A 9,538-nucleotide genomic window follows, 5' to 3' on the forward strand; every position below is an offset into this window, starting at 1 on the left:
CCTGTATTCTCCTGGGCCCTATACCTATACATTTTTTAATTGTTATTATCATTATCACCATTATGACTTTTCATTATTATCAAAGTAATTATCAGTATTACAATTATCATTATTATCAAAGTAATTATCAGTATTACAACTATCATTATCATTTTGATTATTGTTATTAATGTTATTATTATTATCATTACTAACATTATCCTCATTATCATTATCACTCGTATTGTTGCTGTTATGATTATTGTTATTATTTTATTATTATTATCATTTCATATCTATCATTATATTACCAATATAATCGTTTTATCATCCTCCCATCATTATTTTATTATAATTATTATCTAGTATTATTATCATTACTATTATTACTGTTGTTATTGTTGTTAGCATTATTATTGTCATTATCATTTTGTTATTATCATCATTGTCATTATCATTATTATCACCATTATCATCAGCCCCATTATCATCACATTGCCATTAAGTTCTTCATTATAAAGCAGGGTTAAGTATCTTTTTGTTATAATTGATACTGATACCATTTCTAACCGCTTAAATTTCGTAGTTCACCACAAGGCACCATTTTGCATTAAACTCTACGCTCGCATTGTGCCATATTTCACTTACAAAATGAGAAGTGGAACAAAGCTAAGATCAAATGTTTGAAATGGTTAAAAGTACTTTTATGTTTAAGACTACCATCTGTAATGAAATCCACAATCATAAAGCTATATGTTTATGTGAATCTATAATTTGTAATATTAGAGGATATAACAGCATGAGGTACAGATTGCCTAATAGAACACTACTCACTTATGGATAAACGGACAATCAAATTTATATCATGGAATATGCGTAGTATAAAGCCTAGGCTGAATGACTTAGAGTTTTATATCCGTAAATATAATACTGATGTTATTTGCGTGCAAGAACCTTTTGCTGCTGCTGCTAAGATGAAAATAGCACCTGCAATTCAGGGATACTATTCATATGTGAATACAGCCATGACTGGATTGTTGACATATGTGAAGGTAGCACTGCCACATAAATTAGTTAAAAAATCCGAGAACACTGATGTTCAATTTCATCATTTAAAAATTCAGACTGCCACTGGCTATTTTTCACTGTATAATGTATATGCCAGATACTCCAAATTTCTGGCTAGTTCTCTCCCCAATTTTCACAACCAAAGCACGTTATGTATGGGCGACTTCAATGCAAGGCATCCACACTTTGGAGACAACCAACGTAATAGTAATGGGGAAGAATTCAAACATTTTATCAATAGTAGATCACTGACAGTATATGACACAGAGACTCATTTGGGAGGTGGCAGATTAGACTATGTATTTGGCAAAAATTTAGTTCATGGTAATGTCTGTACTTCACTGGTGCGAGAGTTAGTTAGTGACCACTTTGCAATACGAACAGATTATACTGTAGACACCAATTCAGCGACTAGATCACCTAGGCTCCGAATAATTATCCCACCGGGCCTGGAGCATCACTTCAAGGCACGGGTCTATGACTGGTATAACACCTATGAAGTAACATCTGTTGAGAAATTTTCTCAGGATCTAATCAAAGTTGTCACTGACTACTATGACACTTGGGTCTGTTCAAGAAAACTCTCAAAGAAAAAGAGGCCCCAGACCTCCCATGCACCGAGGTGGATCAATGACCCAATTCTGGCAAAGGAATATATACGGGTTCAGGAGCTTGCTAATTGCTATAAAGATAATAAGACGACAGATAATCTTCTGCAGTTTATGAAAGCCACCAAGGAATTCAGAGATTTAAAAACTCAGATTCGTAGTAAATACTGGGAACAATTTCTGCAAAGTATCAATAGTCAAACTTCTATAGCGGACGTATGGAGAAAAATTAATAGACTGACAGGTAAAGCCCTCACAACACCGCAGTTCCACAGTCCACAGGAACAGGCTAATATGCTGCTAGAGCAGTGGGCAGGAAATTCTCAAGTACACTCACTTCCACAAGGGATAAAAAATCAGCTCAACAAGTCGAAAATAGATAGAAATTTCAATATAGCAATAGCATGTGCTGCTATTGACCCCTCCGACTTTGTCGAAATAACCGAGTGGGAACTGAGCAATGCCCTTCTGAAAGGTAAGGCAACCGCCCCTGGCGAGGACGGCATTACTTACAGCGTCCTTCGTCACATTGCTCAGGTACCAGGCAACCCACTTTTACATCTGTATAGACTCAGCCTATCACAAGGAATCCTCCCAAGCTCCTGGACTAAAAGCTTAATCATTCCTATACCCAAACCCAATACTGATAAATACAGACCCATTTCCTTGACCTCCTGTCTGTGCAAATTACTTGAGAGAATAATTCTGAACAGGCTCATGTATCGCATAAATGCTAAGTTATCCTCCAGACTGTATGGATTTCTCCCAGGGCGTAGCAGTCAGCACTGTTTTGCAGAGTACTTAACAAACTCAAACCCAGGCATGCAAACCGTATTTCTTGATCTTAAATCTGCTTTTGATATTGCAAACAGGGAAATTATCCTTGAGCAACTAGCTAGCTTTGGTATTCAGGGAAAACTGTTAACATGGATTCAAATGTATCTGTCGAATCGATCGGCTCAGGTTCTCTTCAGGGGCATTAAAAGTACTCATACAAAAGTATTTGAACTCGGCACACCTCAGGGAGGCGTACTTAGTCCCATGCTATTTAATATCCTAATGCATAGATTACTGGGCGATATACCACTTGCAGGCAATGACTCCATTATTTGCTATGCCGATGACATTTGTATTAAATCCTCATCCGAGGAGAGAATGCAAGAGATTCTAGATATACTTTCTGCAAGGGCTACTGAGTGTGGCTTGATAATTTCATCTGAAAAAACAAAGGCACTTAACCCACAGACAATCCCTCTGCCAAGGTTTCATATAGATGACGTTGAGCTAGATCTCTGCCATCAATACAAATACCTTGGGGTGATTGTTAATGATTCAGAGTTCATTAGAAACCTGAAGAAAAGGCTGTGGGAGCGACTGAAGCCACTTAAGACACTTGTCGGCAAAGACCATGGTATTAATGTCAATATTGCGAGAATCTTTTACTTGTCATACATAAGGTCGGTCATAGATTACCATGCGTTGCACCTAGTATTGTTCAAGGAATCAGAGTTGACTAGTCTAGAAAGTGTCCAAAATGAAGCCATGAGGATCATTCTTGGTGCCCCTAGAACAACAAGGATTGTGAATATGAGAACAGAACTTAATTTGCCTTCTGTTTATGAAAGAATATTATACATAAATACCACATTTAGTGTCAAATCAATTAGAGAACCCCTCCATTGTACAGAGTTCCAAAGACAACTAAAACACAGAATAGAAGAGCTAACTTTGAATAACAACACCGATTCATACTCAAATTCATGGTTACAAGTGACGTGTAAACACTTAGCTCAGCTGAACATTCCCATAACTAAGACCCTACATGGACGTTCTGTACCACCGTGGAAAATGTCGGACCTAAGTGTATATTACACGACTGCCCCCAAAAAAGACAGTGCCCCCCCTGCTATACTTAAACAGTATGCACTTGCAAGTATAAATGAGCATCTAGACACTCTTTCCAATGTATATGAATGCTACACTGACGGATCCTTGCAGTCTGGGTGCAGAGCAGGATGCGCTTTTGTTGTATATAAAAACAATATTTTGCAGCACCAGGATTGTAGGAGGGTTCATGACTGGGCTAGCACTATGCAAACCGAGTTGGCAGGAATACTCATGGCCACCGAATTTCTATTGAATCAAGGCTCAGGGGTCATTTTCTGCGATTCACAGAGTGCTCTCCAGGCTCTGAACACTCTAGACAAAGGTGCGGGAAATATTGCAAATGACATCAGGATAAACGTGTATCGTGCAAAAGAACGAGGCCATAATATACGTTTTGTGTGGATTCCATCGCATGTTGGAATCCCTAGGCATGATCATGCTGATCGCCTAGCAAAGTCAGCATGTGACAAACAAAGTGTGGACATAGATCTTGGGATACCTCTTTCTAGGATTTTCTACATCATTAAAGCCTCCTTCAGAGAGGACTTGACTGAGTTGATTAATTCTCAGCGCCCTGAAAGCTGTAGCATAAAGCACTATGACCGGTTTAGGCAAGATTCCTTCATCTATGGTTTATATAAAACAAGAACAAGACAGTGTGATGTTGTGACTGCAAGAATCAGGCTTGGGTATAGATTGTATTGGCAGGTCAGTACAGTTTGTAATGTCGAAGAAACTAAGTGTAAACTGTGTAATGAAGAATATAAGCGAACACTTGTACATTATATCTCAGAGTGCCATGTGATACAGCCTTTCAGGCCACCTAGCATGAGGTACGGAGAACTATGTAACTACTTCATATCATCTGATGCCCTAGAAGATATACTTATGTTGTATCCTAAATTTGGAATGTAGTATCACATAACCGAATATAAAATGTATTAATGCTTTCCCACGCCCAAGCTATATGCCGGCGTGGCAGATGAGTGGATAAAGGACTGTGCAATTGTTCCTTTCCTTAAACTGATATATATATTGGGAAGTACTCATAGCAATGTTATAGGTTAAAATTCAAATGTAACACTATGTAATGTTATGACCATGCATTAAATGTACCACAGCTTGCCCACGCCTGTGCAGTTAGCCAGGGTGGTAAATAAAGGACTAAACTAAAAAAAAAAATGCGTGGCAGATGAGTGGATAAAGGACTGTGCAATTGTTCCTTTCCTTGAACGGATAAAAGTACTCATAGCAATGTTATAGGCTAAAATTAAAATGTAACACTATGTAATGTTATGACCATGCATTAAATGTACCACAGCTTGCCCACGCCTGTGCAGTTAGCCAGGGTGGTAAATAAAGGACTAAACTAAAAATGTCCCTATATCGCATAAGAACAGAATAAAAGGTATTTATTTTTCGTGGATACCGTCACATGTTAGGATTAATGTTGGTAGATCGGTGCAGCATACCATGCTGTAGGAACTAATTGTAAGGTTTGTAACGAAGAGAATATGAATAGGCACATTATACTTTAGAGTGTCATGTCATAAAACCTTTTAGACCATACTATCTGATATACTATAACGCGTCCAGTCTCAGGAAAGAAAAATGGTAAGTGGCAACTCAGGAGAGCTCCGATCAGCATGACAACAATACTGATTCTTACATTTTTTTTTTATTATTTAATTTGGAATTCGCTACCTTTAACATCACTTTATTATATTTTTTTCATTATTTTATCGTATTTTTCCTTATTTTTATTTTATTTTATTTAAACAGACTTGGTAAATCGGAGTGACACGATGCCGGGTGTGAGTTGCCAGTTTTTCATTTGATAAGACTGGACGGAGTAAAGAAGATATACTTAACATCTTAAATTCGAAATGTAACATTAAATAATGCCCGTATATCAAATGTAACAAAGCTTGACCAAGCATACCTTTATTAGTAGACTTAATTATTTTTTTCATATATATACACGATGATATAATCTTTTCATATCGTAAATTTATAACTTGATGTTCTAGTACGAACATAAATCATGTCTTTCACGCGTATACAATTTCCCAGTATGGTAATTAAATGACCAAGCTAACTAAAACGGAGGGTGAACAGTATAAACAAAAAAACAACAACTGTAAAGTTTATCACTTGTCAGGTGATATTCACTTACATTATAAAGTTAAATTAATGTATCAAATCTTGTCCGCCCCTGTGCCGTGTAATCAAATAAAAGGCTAAAGGTGTGGTTATTGCTGTTGGCATTATTGTTAACATTACCTTTGTTAACACGTGGACGCTAGCATGTACAAGCATACGCATCAACATATACATGCTTACAATTATTACAGACACCGATTTATAACAACAAGCACGAACACGAACATATAAATAGGTACAAACACATGCAAACAGATGCAAACAAATACAACCTGTAATCACAGACACATCCTACCATCATATAAAAGCAAGCACACTTTTAACACAGACAGCCACACGTAACATATGCAAACACACACACAAGCGCACACACACGCACACAAACACACAAACACACATATACAAACACACACACACACACATGCACACACACACACAAACACACACACACACACACACACACACACACACACATACATACACACACACACACACACACACACACACACACACACACACACACACACACACACACACACACACGAATACAAAGACGAATACACATCCAACATACACAGACAAACTAACAATTGCAAACACCCACCCAAAATCAACACAGGTAACTTTCACAGAAGAGGAGGAAGTTTGAAATACAAGATCCACTTTAATTTTGTTGAATATAAATGGCCCGGGCGGAAGGGGAAGAGGAAGGGGAAAGAGATGGGGAAGGGGAAGGGGAAGGGGAAGGGGAAGGGGAAGAGATGGGGAAGGGGAAGGGGAAGAGGAAGGGGAAGGGGAATGGGAAAGAGATGGGGAAGGGGAAGGGGAAGGGAAAGGGGAAGGGGAAGAGGAAGGGGAAGGGGAAGGGGAAAGAGATGGGGAAGGGAAAGGGGAAGGAGAAAGGGAAGGGGAAGAGGAAGAGGAAGGGGAAGGGGAAGAGAAGGGGAAGGAGAAGAGGAAGAGAAGAAGGGAAAGTGAAAAGGAATGGGGAAAGAGAAGGGGAAAAGGAAAGAGATGGGTAAGGCTCAAGAGAAAGGGAAGGGAAGAGGAATGAGAAGAGGAAGGGGAAAATGAAGATGAAAGGGGAAGGAGAAGGGAAAATGAAGGGAAAGAGGAAAGAGAAACAATAGGAGAAGGGAATAGGAAAAGGGAATAGGAAAAGGGAAATGGAATTGGAAGAGAAGAGGATGGAAAAGGACAAGAGGAGGAGAAGAGAAGAGGAGGAGGAAAGAGGAGATAAAGAGGAAATAGAAGAGAAAGGGGAAAGAAGAAGAGGGAATGGAAGGAAAAGAGAAAGACAAAGCAGCAGACAGAAAAAAAGGTGAAAGTGAAGAGAGAGAACGAACGAACAAGATATTGAATCAATAAGAAATATTAGAGAAGAAAGAAACAGAAAAAAAAATACAAAAAAATTACAAAACTATGAATATGAAATATAGACAAAAACAAAATAGAGAACACTAGAAACAGAGAGACAGAGAGAGAGAAAAAAAAAAAAAAAAAGAAGAAGGGTTCGAGAGCGAGACGTGCAGAGACCTAAGCCCCCCCCCCCCACACCACCCACCCCACAGAAAAAAAAATGTATATATTACCACACTTTGGAAAATTAACTGCGTCGCATTAGCATACGAGAATCTCCCAAGACCCGGCGCAGCGAGAGCAAGAGAGTAACAGAGGAGGCGGGTGCTATTCGAAGCTGCTAGTTGAGCGATATTTATACTAGCTTGAGCCTCGCCGATAGTGTGGAAGGGTAGGGGGGGGGTGAGGAGAGAGGGGAGAAGGGAGAGAGGGAGGGGAAAGGGAGAGAAAGGAGGAGCTGGGGGTAGGGGAGAATGGAGAATGGAAGAGGTGGGGGTGGGGGAAAGGAGGGAAAGGGAGGGGAAAGGGGGAGAATGGAAGAGGTGGGGGTGGGGGAGAAGGGAGAAAGGGAGGGGAAAGGGAGAGAAGGGAGGAGGTGGGGGGTGCGGGAGAAGGGAGAAAGGGAGGGGAAAGGGAGAGAAGGGAGGAGAGAGGGGGATGGGGGAAAGGAGGGAAAGGGAGGGGAAAGGGGGAGAATGGAAGAGGTGGGGGTGGGGGAGAAGGGAGAAAGGGAGGGGAAAGGGAGAGAAGGGAGGAGGTGGGGGGTGGGGGAGAAGGGAGAAAGGGAGGGGAAAGGGAGAGAAGGGAGGAGAGAGGGGGATGGGGGAAAGGAGGGAAAGGGAGGGGAAAGGGGGAGAATGGAAGAGGTGGGGGTGGGGGAGAAGGGAGAAAGGGAGGGGAAAGGGAGAGAAGGGAGGAGATTGGGGGTGGGGGAGAAGGGAGAAAGGGAGGGGGAAGGGGGAGAATGGAAGAGGTGGGGGTGGGGAAGAAGGGAGAAAGGGAGGGGAAAGGGAGAGAAGGGAGGAGGTGGGGGTGGGGAAGAAGGGAGAAAGGGAGGGGAAAGGGAGATAAGGGAGGAGGTGGGGGTGGGGGAGAAGGGAGAAAGGGAGATAAGGGAGAAGATGGTGGTGGGGGAGAAGGGAGAGGGGGATGGGAAAGGGAGAGAAGGGAGGAGATGGGGGTGGGGGAAAAGGGAGAGAGGGAGGGGAAAGGGAGAGAAGGGAGGAGGTGGGGGGTGGGGGAGAAGGGAGAAGGAAGGAGGGAGGAGGAGGGAAAGAGGGGAGGAGGAAGGACGGGGAAGGGAGATATAGGGAGGAGAGAGGCAGGTAGGGAAGGAAAAGGGAGAGAGTAGGGGAGGGGCAATGAGAAGAAAAGAAGGTTAAGGGAAGAGAGAAAGAGGATGGGATGAGAAGGGGGAAGAAAGGTAGGAGGATTAAGAGAGAAAGGGGGAGAAGGAGAGGGGGAAAGGAGGGAAGAGAAGGGAAGAGATAAGGAATAGGAGGAGGAGGAGGAAGAGGAGGGGAAAAAAGCGCTTTTCCTCGCGAGATAACCCTCTCTCTCTCTCTTCCAAAGCATTGTCGATAAAGAGCGGACGTGAGGAGGGGGGAGAGGGGGAGGGGGGGGAGGGGATAGGTGCAGGAGGGGGCTCTCCCTTGATAGGCCCCCCCTCACCCCTTCCCCTCACCCTCCACTGCATCCCCTTAGGCTTAAAAAGATACCGAGATTTAGGAAAGGAGAAAAACAGGTAGAGAGAAAGTTTCATGTTAATGATGATAATAATAAGAGTAATAATGTGTATTTGTGTGTTTTTTTATATTAAAGATCACATGTATAGCAGAGAGAGAGAGAGAGAGAGAGAGAGAGAGAGAGAGAGAGAGAGAGAGAGAGAGAGAGAGAGAGAGAGATGGTAATACTATTGACGATGAAGATGATACTGACAACGACGATGATAACAACAACCCTAAGAGGAATGATATTAATAAAATATGAAATTGCCTTAAAGGAAACGCCACAGGCTTGGGATGGAAAATCACTAACGTATGTTTCGCCAAAGGGATTCACTCACAATTATACTCCTTTCTCAAGTTCTTAAAGATCCCTATATATTTATATAGATGTGTATACACACACACACACACACACACACACACACACACACACACACACACACACACACACACACACACACACACACACACACACACAAATAACAACATATATATATAATTATAATATAATATATATATATATAGAGAGAGAGAGAGAGAGAGAGAGGAGAGAGAGAGAGAGAGAGAGAGAGAGAGAGAGAGAGAGAGAGAGAGAGAGAGAAAATGTGTGTATGTATACATACATACACACACACACACACACATATATATATCTATGTGTGCGTGTATGTATATATTTATATATATGTATATATATATAAACACATATATATATATATATGTATAAATATATATATATAAATATAT

The sequence above is a fragment of the Penaeus chinensis genome, chromosome 12 (assembly GCF_019202785.1).
Source record: "Penaeus chinensis breed Huanghai No. 1 chromosome 12, ASM1920278v2, whole genome shotgun sequence".
NCBI classification, from domain to species: Eukaryota; Metazoa; Arthropoda; class Malacostraca; order Decapoda; family Penaeidae; genus Penaeus; species Penaeus chinensis.